At 42.1% G+C, this 13458-nt stretch overlaps 1 protein-coding gene across 1 annotated transcript in view; it reads left to right on the forward strand.

Moving 5' to 3' along the window:
• Window positions 1–612: 612 nt before the first annotated feature.
• Window positions 613–13458, forward strand: part of LOC137189887 (polycomb group RING finger protein 3) — a 65383-nt gene continuing 52537 nt past the window's right edge. Inside the window, exon 1 of the mRNA XM_067600000.1 lies at window positions 613–767. The gene's annotated coding sequence lies outside the window, so the exon portion shown is untranslated. The remainder of the gene's footprint in view (window positions 768–13458) is intronic.

Genomic DNA, 13458 nt, shown 5'->3' on the forward strand with positions numbered 1-13458 from the left:
AGAAAAAGAGAAAAGGGCAAAATCTGTAGCAAGAATTCTGCAGCAAAAAACATGTTAAACCAAATCTATCAAAAATCAAGGAGGAAAATGTGAATCAAGGACAAATTTGCCAATTTATGCAGAGATTTTTTTAAAATAACAGATAGAAATACAGAAAACATCAGTTTCTTGATTTGGTCTAATGTCTTGATAACTATTTGATGGATTGACATTAAATAAAATAGAGACATTTATGTTTCCTGCAGGATTAGTTGGTGATTCCATAACTTTTGTTTGTTTTTCATTACCTGCAATAATATTGTTTGAATATGTGAGATTTTTATCCTTGTGATATTCTGGTGTAGATACTCCCATAAGAATCTACTCCTACTTTTGTTGTCACACCAGTTTTATTAAATTATTGGCACTTTACGTCTTTCTTTATGATTTTTCTTTTTTTTTTTTTTTACTTTCTTCGACTTTATTTTTTGACTTTTATGCTCCGCACGCATTGTAAAAATAAATAAAGAAGAGCCTTTTATTTCCTTAACATTAATAATGAATAACACACTCAATGACCCCCCCATTCACCCCCCACCTCCTCCTCTTCCTCCCCCTCCTCCTCCTCCAACCTCCGGCTGCGCTGTGCGCATGCGCGACGCTGCTCCAGGAGTGCTGTTTCGGCCTGTTCCGCGGCCGCTCGGTCATTTTCGCCTCTTTGTTTTACTGATAGTGGATTTAACTCGGATTCAACCCAATATCCAGCGGACTGTGCTGCTCCCAAACAGGTTAGTTCGTCTCAGTGGACTTGTCCTCTTCATGTCTCCGTCCTCGGTGGCTCTATCGCCGGTTTACGGTCCCGGTTTGAGCCCCCTCCTCCTCATTTTTCGCATGTCTCTTTCCGCTTGGTGCTACGGGGCATACGTGTTGTTTTATGTGTCTATGTGGTGGTGTATGGCGGCGCCGGGCCCTGCAGTTGCACACCGGGGATGTGGGGGTTTTAAGGGGGAAAAGTGCATTGTAAAGGCAGGTTTGGAGCTAGCCGGGATGCACACGGTTAGCCGTACCGGAGAGGAGGCTCAGGCAGCCGCCTCTCCGCCTGTCTCGTCATGTTTAAATGCTGTTGTTCCTCCTGAGCCAAACACCAGTTCTTCTTTCCCATTGAGCTGGAATGTTCTTGAAAAAATCTCGTGGTCCACCATTAGGCTAACCTCTTCCTCCTGCCGTCCAAAGTTCACTGTGTGTGTGTGCTTGTGTGTGTGTGTGTGTGTATGTGTGTGTCTGTATGTATGTGTGTGTGTGTGTGTGTGTGTGTGGAGGGTCTACATGAGGTTTGGATTAAATCAAAGAAAGTTGGTGCATTTTTTTTCTTCAGGGTGGATGTCGCCCCTCACCAGGCTGCTGCTCCTGCTGCTGCAGCAAGAAGCCCTGTGTGACATTGTAGAGGAGGTGGGGGGGGGGGGGGGGGGGTGTGTGTGAAGGGGGGGGGGGGGGGGGGGGGGGCGCATGCAGAGAGCAGCCAACAAGTCTGTGCAGTTTTTTTTGTGTGTGTGTTAGGAGGGGGGTTGGATGCAGCGAAAACATCACCTTCATAAAGCCAGTAGACGAGTGATGGACAGAGCAGAGTGAAATCAGGCTGTGAGGTGTTCAGGGGCTCCTCAACTTTTTTCCCTCCAGGGACTCTGCAACACAGCAGGCACGCTGAGGGTGGTTTACAGGTCAGAATATGCAAGTTTGCAGGTTAAAACTTTGCTAGATTGATGTGGAAAGGGAAAGTTATGTATAAGCATGAGCTCATCCACATCTTAAGTCATTTTTTTAAAATAAGAGAGCCCTTTAAAGTGAGATTTTAACGTATTTCCATTATCAATTAATCTACAGATTGCTTTCTTAGCTCCATCCACTGTCAGAAAATAGTGAAAAATGCCCTTCACAGTTTCCAGATTCACATTTTCATGACTTGGGATGTCTCGTTTTGTCAGACTGTGATATAAGACAAGCAGGAATCTGTGAATTTTGTCACTTTTTGCTAAATTGATTGATTTTTGAAATGATGCACTGATTTGATCAACAGTTTTTTTTTTTTTGTCATTCTAGTGGAGCCACCTGTCTTTATTATTTCTCATTCAAGACACAGACACTCCTTCAAACGCACTGATTCTCAATTGGAAACAGATTGAAATCTTCTCTCTGCACCGGCTGATTTCTGTTTTTAAAGAAACAAGACTGGAATATAGACGTGAACGAGCCGATCAGAGTGTTTGTGCATTGTTACCACCTGCTTATACATTGAAACAACAGGGACATGTAACTACTTTGACTTTTCACCTCATTTATACATCTCGATTGAAACCTAGACGCCCGCACGTCTTTTGATCTGCAGATCAGTATGAACAGCATTCATCACACACACACACACACACACACGTCTGCCGTCTCGGTGTTGAATTCTAGTCAGGGAAGTCGTATCGACATCAAATCCGCCCTAGGCTTCGTCATCTGCATGTTGGCAGCTCCGAGTAGCGGTGGAAGTTTAACTCGACTCTACGTATCCATCCCGGCCCTGATAGAGAGCTTGATGAAAGCTGTCTGACTTAAACGTTGCCTCCTAATGAATTGCTGTTTGATTTATTTTTTTTTGGAAAGTACACACACTGTTCGAGTGTATTTTCTCTGCTTTTGTGGACATGAATAGGCCTTAAATCTTGTAGCATGCTGCTACTAAACTGCACTCAGTCTGCTTGTGTTTCTAACAGCACGGCCGCTCTGTGATGCTTTATACCAAAGACATGAGAAGAAAAAAAAGAGATCTGACGTTGGCAAGTCCGGCTTTTTCCTAGATGGGGCTTTCACAGACTCTTTTTAACTTCTGTTCTTTTAAAAACCTTTTTTGAGATGATCAGCCCTAACACCAGAATCTGAATCTAAGGAGCCAGAAGGGAAAGGTATAAATGTAACGTAGCTGTAAGCTGAACCTCCGACTGAAGGACCCCGCTGACCTGCGTGATGGGTCTCGACCAGCTGGATGTTACTCGGCCTTTGCTCGGCGATACCATACGATACGGCTGTTGCATAAGACTCACACGTACTCGCCAAGCATCGGCTTTCACGTCAGCGTTCTGCTCGCTCCGCAGGGAAACCCTGAAGCACCTGCAGCATTTGAATCAACTGAACAACACCCTAATGAACTTTTTTTTCCAATGTCACAGCAAGATTTCAGCTTGTTGTTTGTTAGTAGATATTTAAAATAAATTATCAAAAGGACATTTGTCATGACCCCATTACCCCAAAACATGCTGCCCTGCTCTCTTTTAAACAATGTTAATAGTCCCAGCGGGCAGAGCGATAAACTGCGGGTCCTACGGGACAGATGAGCAGGATGCAGCCTCTTAAGAACCGAGTCTGCTCGGTAATGAAAAAACTCAATAAGTGACTTTAGCGCTAGAAGATGCATTTGTCTTTTTCTCGGACAGGAAATCATCTCAGGCAGCTTCCTAAATGAGCTACTGAGCAACATTTAAGAGAAAATCAAGCTGCGGATCGGAGAAACCGTCCTCATCCTCAGCCTTGCTCTCACCTTCTCCTCCACGACACAGTGTCTCTAAAAATGTGATAAGAAATGAAAAATTAATTCAGACTACAGCAGTTTTTTAGCAAACACTGTGCAGCCAGGTTGATATTGGACAGTCCAGTACTACTACTTGAACAGTTTGAGTCATCTTTGGCTGCAACTAACAATTATTTCCATTATTGATTCATCTGCTGACTGTTTCTTCTTGGCTCGATTAGTCGTTCGATCTATAAATTGCCAGAAAATGGTAAAAATACGTCAATCACTGTTTCCCAAAGCCCAAGATGTGACCTCAAATGTCTCGTTTTGGCCCAATCGACAGAAAATACTCAGTTTACCAGCATAGAGGACTAAAGATGCTCTGTAGCAACATGCTGGATCAGTATCTACACCCACACTTTAGTCTCCTAGAAATTACATCCATATATAACTAAATTACATTCCTAATTACGTTGCTTTGGCAAACGTTGGTTATGATCACAGTTAACTTTTTGTTGAACGAATAAAGTGAGGTTTATATATGGTTGTGAAGTTGCAGGGAGGAGGTCGGGGTGGATTGGATCGGTTAAGGTTTCGGGAAATATCGTGGTTTTGCTGAAATGTTAATAAACGTGTTTTTTTCTATATAAAACCAAGACCACAATCTTTTCCTGACCATAACCCAGTGCTACCAGCGTCCAAACATAACCATCATAAGTTTAGCAGATATCTTACTGCAAGATTGGATATTTTTAGTGGAGGGAAAAACCCCCAACTAGGTTCGTTTATCTTTAGTATCGACATTTTTACCAACATTTTCTCATCATATTGAGAGAAAACAGCCAGCATTTCATTTCTACTAAAACACATTTGTTGTTGCAATTTAGTCGTATATGAGCGTAATTTCTAGGAGACGGGGTCGCTGCATCCATACCAACTTTAGTTAACGGATCGGGTTGCAGCTGTTATTATAAATATCAGATCTAGTGTTTCCACAATCAAGTTATATTCTTTCAGTCACAGCGGGCCGCCGACTCCGTCTTTGGTGACACAGATGTTGCTCTACATAAAAATGACTCCAGATTTTAAAATGCAGGGAGGAAAAAGAGAACATTGGTATCTGATTCTGACTGAAGGTATCGGAATCGGCACCAGGAGAGAAAACGTCGGATCAGTACGCGTCTTAATTTAAACCGAGAAATGAGTGCGAAGTCCAAAAAAAACCGGCATCGCATTAAGAAAACATGAGGAGCTGCTGTTCGGTGTGTGTGTTCCTTCAGGTATCAGTGAGAACATTAAACTCAAGAAGGTCTGTCTGAGTAAATATGAAAGATTACAGAACATCAAAAAAAACACAGCACAGCAGGTTCTCACTACTCGGAAACAGGATTTTTTTTTTATATCTTTTTGGGAAGTTATTATGACAATCAACCAATCTGTTAATCTTCCATGTGGGTGACTGCAGGAGTAATCTAACCAGTACGGCATGTTTGGTGGTTGACGTTGCATTTTTATTGCAGCAAAAGTTGAGCCAGGTTCAACTTTACCAGACAAAACCTTCATTGTCTTTTTTTGTTTTTGTACCCTCTGCTTTGGGGGACCCCCCCCCCCCCCCCCCCCCCCCCCCCTTCCATCCCTCCCGCCCCCCCCCCCCCCATCCCCACCACACACACACACACACACACACCACCACCACCACCACCAGTATGTGAACACAGTGGTCTCATTGAAATGAATGAGAGGCCTGTTTTTTTTCATACAATGCTGATGTCGGTCTGAATATAGACCAAGACATGAAACCAACTGTAATGAAATGCAATTAAGCAGAATTTAGAGGATCCTCTTGAAAGAATTCAGATCAGTGATGATTTATTTTCTAGGAGCATAAACCATGAGACACCAAAAAAAAAAAAATCCTTACGGGAAGATAACTGTAACAAATCTGTAGGCTTTTTTTTTGTGTGTGCAGTGAGATAAACAATTCTCTCCTTTGGTCACAGAGGACAGAAAAATACCCACAAACACTACGTCCACGCCGGGCCGCTCACACTCTCCAGATAAGATTCACGGTCTCGCTCGCTCCTGTCACCGATCGTATCTGTTTTATGTCAACATCCTGAATAAGAGGTTGTCAACAGGTTGCGCGAATTTAAACGGTTCTCCGTGTTGACATTAAATACACCGACTGACAGACTCCCGAGCCAGATTCAGGTGGAGGAAACAACAGAAAATATGAAACATTGAGCCTGTGTTACACTTCCAGTTATTTTGTTTGATGTCCTGTCTGCTTTATTCTCCATGTTTCTTTTTTTTTTATTCATTCAGGGAGAGCAAGGTTCTCCTTAAACCTTGATGACACCATCAAACACGTTAGTCTCATTTTTGAAAGTAATTCTTCACGTTTCATGATAGACTTTGAGCTTGTTTGTAATGTCGTGTGGTGGCAGGTTATTAAACAGGGAGGCGGGCGACTTCTAGACTCGGTTGTTAGTTCAGCCGGTTTGATGAAGATGAGGAAGGTGTACACTGAGTGCATGATTAATGAAAGCTGCTCTGGATGAGTTCTCTTGTGGGCTTTCAGGTGATGTAACCTTCCAGCTGCCGTCCAGATTGGAGGTCTTCAACTTCTTTTGCAATTTACATGTTAGTATGTTCATTTTGAGGGTACATGAGTGGAGTATTTGTGCTGGTTTTGACTGGTTCCTCTTGTAAACACATTGAGTTGTAAAACTTAAGGGCATTATCAACTAATCTACCAATTATTGATGAATTGTCTAGCCTATAAGATGACAGAAAAGCATGAAAATATGATTTTCTACAGTCCAAAACCCAAAGATAATCAGTTTACCGTCATAGATGAGGAAGAAAAGACATCAAAGCCTCATTTTTGAGATGCTGGAACCAGTGAATGTTTGGCATTTTTGCTTGAAAAGTGACTAAAACGATTCATCTGTTTATGAAAACAGTTTCTGTTGAACAACTAATGGATTAATTGACTAATTGTTACAGCTGTACTTGTGGTATGAAGCTAGTCGTTACTGCTAAATGATCTGAAAGTTAAAAAAAAAAAAACTAGCAGTTTGTTCAAAGTGTTTTGGCAAGATAAAAAGGGTCACAGCGGGTTATACCACTGACATAAACTTACTAATATTTTATGTTTTTTATGCTCCAGTGTTTATTTAGCCATTATTTAACCCACAGCTTGTTCTTCACCAGCAGCGTTCAGTGCCGGGAAGTTTGTGATTCAACTGCCAAGCCAGGAAATCACCGTTATATGACTTCCTATGCTGTCTGTATGATTGGAACTGTGTCTCAATGTCCAACATGCAACGTTTTATTCGGGCCATTAAAATAAAAAAATTCAAAGTATCCAAGTAAAGGTTGTCAGAGGTCACACAAGTTGTTTTTTTTAAGACATTTAATAAGAAAACTGGATTGATTTTTCTTTGCTCCACGCTCTTAACTCTGTTTTTCTTCTGAGAGCAGTCATAATTGTAAGACTGACCAGTTGAACATTATGCTTTTTAGATATTTTTTAACACTGATTGCCAGAGGCCCGCCGCCACCTCAGCTTTCAGCCGAATGATTCCAAGCGAACTAAATAATTGGTGTTTTGGACAGAGAGTAAGAGTTGATCATGCATAGACCTGAATGTTCAGAGATGACTCTTTCATCAGCGCACCACCACCATCTAACCTGCAGTATCGAAAGAAACAAACAATATAACAGGTCAGATTTAATGTAGTGGTCTGTCAGCCGGTTGATAAAACGTGGTCGAGGGTCATCGAAGGTCCTACGTTCGCTCTAACTTCTCCTGGAAATCCGTAACAGAGCGATGCACAAGCGACAGCACTATTTAGCACCTTTGTCAGTTTAATGAGCCCAGAAAGCCTTTCCAAATGAACGTCAGCGGGCCAAATGAGGAATTAATTACTTGCTTGCTTTGTACCTCAGCCCAGCTTGTACAGTAAATGGGTAATAACTGTCATCTCCGGGTCTGTGTGTGACTCTCCGTCTTTGCCTGCGGCCTGCAGCCCAACAGTTTGTGGTCGAAACTGGAAAAGCAAGACGGGACTGTGCTGCTGTAAGCCCGTTAACCAACAAACCCACGTAATGGCTCATTGCATCCTTCTTGTTGTATCAAGCCTCTTCTTCACCGCAGACTGACTGGTGCATTTGAATATTTTATTTTTACTGTTAGAAATGGAAACAGGAACTGTTTTTTTTTTTTTACTGTTTGTTTAGTCTAAAAATGAATAGTTTGGTTGACAGCTGCCAAAAAAGGGATCAACCCTTTTCCTTCATACGGTCTGTGTGCTGTCTACTAAACCGTGCATCCTTTACAGCAGATAATATTTATTTAATCACACATTATTCAGAGGATAAGTTGAGTTATAGATTTGAAAAATGCCAAACATTTGTTGGTTTCAGCATCTCAAAAGTGATGATTTTTGTGACATTTTGCTGCATTTCTGTCTTAATATTATTGCAAATGAAGTAGAGCTGCAACTAACAAGTATTTGTATTATTGATTAATCTGTTGATTATGTTCTCCATTAGTCGTTTGGTCTGACAAATGAAATTATTTGAATCCCTCAACTATTTTCTGATATTTTATAGACTAAACAAATAATCCTTTAATCGTACAAATTAACAACAGATTAATCGATGGTGAAAACAATCATTATCTGCACGTGCGAGCGTTCTTGCTGCCAGCTGGTGCGTTTACCCAGAGAGGTTTACCCTCCACCCTCTCCTTCATTTTCCTGCTTCCTCCTCTCCGTTTGCTGCTGTGACCATTTAAAGTGAAGTGACCTCTAATGACCCCTCCTGGCAGAGCTGCTCTCACTGGATAGAAGGGTTGTGTGTGTGTGTGCAGGACCTTTCCCTCCCTCCACCCTCCCCCCACCCGTAGAGCCCCGTCCCCTGAGGGTCTCTGGTGTCACTATCCCGGAGGCCGAGTAGTAGGCGGAGAGCTTCAGAAGAGGGGGCCGCCCTGACCTGAAGAGTTTAGCTGCGTGTGGTTTGCAGCGGTGACAGGTGTAAGCCAGAAAATGACAGGTAGCAAGTCAGAAATAGATGATACGAGGAGAGAGTGTGTGTGACCTTCATGTATAAACATTCATCTATATTATAGCTTTATGATTTTGACTTCTACTAAGTTTTGGATTGACAGGATTTGGGAAGAAACTCGACAGCAACAAACAGGAAGTAACAGAAAACAGCAAATACTTTCATTTATGAAAATTCTACATATAAATCAGTACAACATCAAGCAGTGAAAAGATTGCCAACTCACTAATATTTTAAGTTATTTGCTGCTGCATTGCTTCATAGCACAACAGTTTTATTTTGCATGTAATACACAGATTTATTCTTTGAGACAAATAATAATGATTAACTAAATTCCCCACAAATTTGATTGTAATTAGTGATTAAGCTGTTGTTGGCTTTATTCTACATCTGAATCCGATGAAATTATTGCTTTTTAAAACAAATCATGAATCAATTTGACTTGATTCTGTGCACAGAATTTTTACTAATAGATGCAACTTCACATGATTGAGCATTCAGCCCTGCGTTGAGCTCTCAGCATGATATCTATCTCTTCTGTGTGTGTGTGTGTGTGTGTGTGTGCCTGCAACAGTTATTGTGTAGATATCCACATGAGTGGCGCTCTCGCCCACGCAGGAGTTGCCATGGCTCTTCGACACTGTTGTGGATGCTGTTGACATATCCAGAGAAACACGCAACACAACAACGATGCGACAGGCTTGGTCGGTGCGGGCGTGTTGATTCGGGTCCAGATGAGACTTGAGATATGGCCCAGGAGGTCCAGCTTGAGTAACAGATCCATGAGTCTGAAGGCTTATCAGATGCCAAAATGCTGCACTGTGTTTCATAATACTAATTTTACAGCTTTGGGAAGCAATCATGGCAGCAATCGTTTCATCTTTAGTCGCTACGATCGCGAGGTAAACAGAAATACTTCATTCATGTTGCAAAGCAATCCACCAGGAACGAGTGCATGCATGTATTTGATTGACGCCTTGCTGGATGACTTCATGTTGTGGTCTGGCGAAAGTTGAGTCAGGTTTTAACTTTTATTCTGGGTTGGCACCCCTGTCGTTTCACCCGACTGACCTCATTCACATGAATGAGAGGCCTGTGTGTTTTTTTTTTTCACACAGGCCCTAAAGTCAGTCTGAACGCGCGACCTTCCTCTTTTATCACAAGCTGTGATCAGATCCCACCCTCGCTGCTGTAAAATTAACGTTGCTTCAAAACACAAGCGAGGGAGATGATGGGGAACATCCTCCTTGCAACAGGAAGTAAAGGTCTGAGGGGAAACGTGGTCCAAATTAAAAAAAAAAATAAACACAACATGTACAGGCTTAAAGGGCCAGAGGTTACAGATTTTAAACTTTTAATGTTTTTTTAATTTGAATATCTGTTGTTGCTGATAGACGACAGGCAGGAAACAGGACAAGCACACCCAACCTCTCCAACCTGCTGCTGCTGCTGCTGCTCACTCCCAACTCCCATCGGTGGAGCTGCTAAGTAGCAAATCGTAAGTGACTGTGGTTTCACTGGGTGTTGAAGGAAAATACACGCTCAGCAAACCCTCCTTGGGTAAATAAAGGTTTAGGATACAGAACTGAGGCATTGTCAGGATAAGTGGCAGGTAGTGAACTCCTGCACACACCGTCAGCGCTGAGTTTATTTAAACTGTGACACCTCTGACAGGGACCCCTTTTTGACAGGCGGGGGAAGTTAAGTGAGTTTTGACAGTGAAGTCCTCGGGATAGTGACACATGGTTGGTAATTATGTCATTTTAGCCACAGCTGAACATGCAGGCATTATAATACATTTCCTGCATTATAGATACAGTCATAGCTTAAACTTCTAGCAACAAATTAACCTCAAACTGCTTCAGCTGTTGCCATAAAACCTCCCACATGTCACTACAGTAAATTAGCTGAACCCAAATATTTAGCATGAAGTCACAGAGTTATGTCCTTTTTGTCCAAAGCATATCTGGACTCTGATTTATCTGATAAAAGCTAATCCTTTGGTTTATTTTTCTCCACCAGACAAATGCTTGTTTGAGTCCTAATCATGCTTTTATACAGATTATTTTGAGCACAGCAGGGGGGGAAGTGCACTGTGCCTCAGGATGCTGTCACAGAAAGAGAACATCCTTTAAAAATCAAACTTGTGGCAGACAGTTAATTGAAGTGTGTGTTTGTGAGCCGGTTCAAATTTACCCAGCAACCCACAGCTCGGAGGCACCCCGCTAATACTGTCTGGGTTAACGCCGCTGCTGCTGCTGCTGCTGCTGCTGCTGTGATGAGGTTTCATCTCTGCAGCTATTATCATAAACAAAGTTTGCTTTATCGGTTATGATTCTTCGTCAACCCCGGGGTTTAATCGCCCCATCTCCTCATCCTGACTCAGATGGTCGGGGTTGGATAGAGAACAGTGATCCTGAAGCTGGGAGGAGTTGCTTAAATTAACTTAATTAAGGAGGGTTTTTACTTTAATAATTGAGATACTGAGCTGTTGCAGAATTTCTGTACTGTCGCTCCTCATGTTTTCATGCTTTCATCAGACTGTTATGTTGACGAACTGGTGCACAAACTACTTTACTGATCCCAGACAAGGTGCACTGACTACAAGATTATAATAGTTGGAAAGAGATGTGATTGATGATGATGATTTCCAGTTGCACTCTCACTGGATACTGCTCAGCTCTGCTCATACTTCCTACTTGTTCCTGAAAAAGGAAGCATGAAGAAAATAACTCTCCAATCAGAGCAGAGTACGTAAATGACTGGATTGACGCTACACATGCCTGCAAGATTCAGGTGCGAGAGGCAAGAATAGTACATTGAATCTGTGTGTGTGTGTGTGAGGAAGAATCGTCTCCCAAAGTGCTCCAAGTATAAGCACATCCTGCTTTTGGCTATGATAAAATCAGACATGTTTAAAAATGTTGTAGTGTGTGGTGACGGCTCACGATTACTAAACTAAACAATCCGCTGCTCGAGCTGATATGATCTCCCAGCAGCAATGACGGTCGTTTAAACCGGTGAAAGTGACGGTCAGTGTTGGCTGAAAATCCAGAAAGAGGGAGGAATGTCAAAATATTTAAAAAACAGGTTTGGTAGTCTTATCTCACTCAGCAGCCAGATATTTCTCTGTTTAGTAGTGGCGAGATGATACTGAAATGAGAATAGCTGGTCCACCTTAAGTGAGCCTGATCAGGTTAGGCTAACCTGCTGTCGCTAACTTCGAGGCTAATCCCCTTCACTTTTCCAGTAGTTGGGGAAACAAAAGACTTTTCTTGGTTTTGAGCAGCTGCAGCATTTATTAACTGACACACACTGACAACTTACTGCTAATCTTTTCCTCTGCTGCGCTCGCATTCACTGTCACTTTTCAGCCGCTCGCTCAACCACACATGCTACGCACACACATTACGCACTGCCCTGCAACGATACTCTTATAACAGCACCTTTCACGTAGTTGTCCTTTGAAGAATACGGAGAAAACAGTTCCACGATAACGCAGGGTGTTATCACGCAATCATTAGTATCCCATTGATATTAATAATCATGTGAAATTTTGGAAGCCGTGCTCATAATTTTGCAGCGGCGGTGCATCGCTGCAGAACGAATACAGGGCAATAACTGTATAATTATTACACCAGACAAGAAGCTTTTTAGCAGAGAAAAAGAGACCAGTTGGTTACCCTCCAGTGTGACTGGTGAGCTACACGTGGCTAATGCACCAGCAGCAGCCAGAATAAAGCACCATTTGGCCGGCGGCTGGTGGTCCCGAGGATGATTATCTGGGATAGAGAAGAGCTGCTTTGCATCTTGACAACATGTAGCCAAGATTACTCTGTTGCACCAAAGCCGGGCTCACTGCTGTGACTGGAAAGAAAAGGAGCATTTGACATTTCTCTGAGGAAACAATCACAGTCAGACATTTTTTTTTTTTTTACAGGCTTTTATTTAATCCACTAATCAAAAACAGCTGTTTACAGGTCAATGAGGTAATTGACTCAGTTTATGTAATTAAAGCTGCTTACGCTCACTGCCTTAATGTCTGTGATACTAAATATTCTGGATGTTTATATAGCTTAAAATCCTTTTTGTATTTTGCAAGAAGCTGCTGTGTTTTGACAGCTTTAAGAAAACTTTTGCCATGAATAGAATAATTTCAACTTTCACTGCTGCTTGCCTTGTTTTTCTTCAGCCAGCAGTGCTCATTACATGTATCTAATGACTTAATTAAAGCTGACTGTTTGTTGGGATCTGCACTGTCTGGTGGATTGCATGTATGCCAAATTGACCGCTGAGTAACGATGACGGACAGGCATGCATGTTTTCATTCAAGCCAAGCGATGTTAATCATCCAGATTTGAGCTCAGAGTCGACGCACTTCTCATGAACAGAGAGGGAGAGAGAAGAGCGTTTGTCAGGTCTGGATTCGAATCGGTCAAAAAACTGCCGAACTAAAAGGGCAGATTAAGTTCAGCAGAGGTTATCAGTGTTTGCAGTTAGAAATGGCTGCAGCTAATAAGGTGTGGTTGATGAAAGGTCATGCTCTTATCAAGAATTTAACAGAGCCGTGAAGGCTAATGATCAGCATGTCGACCTTTTGAAAACGTCTCATTAGGAATCAGAGCAACACCAGTACGAAAAATACTCAAATATCCTTCATATCCTTTTGAAAAAATGCCTTTTTTTTGGGACTTTCCATCACTAGTATATGCAAAACAGTGTTGATGGAGCCTATCTCAGATTCTTGAGAGCTGAATCATTTGCTGTGTAAACACCCAGTGTGTATTACATCTTTCACAGGGAGAGTAAAAAAACAAAACACCCAGTCCCTCAGGATATGATGCATTTTATGTTTC

This window comes from Thunnus thynnus, chromosome 9 (assembly GCF_963924715.1).
Source record: "Thunnus thynnus chromosome 9, fThuThy2.1, whole genome shotgun sequence".
Taxonomy (NCBI): Eukaryota; Metazoa; Chordata; class Actinopteri; order Scombriformes; family Scombridae; genus Thunnus; species Thunnus thynnus.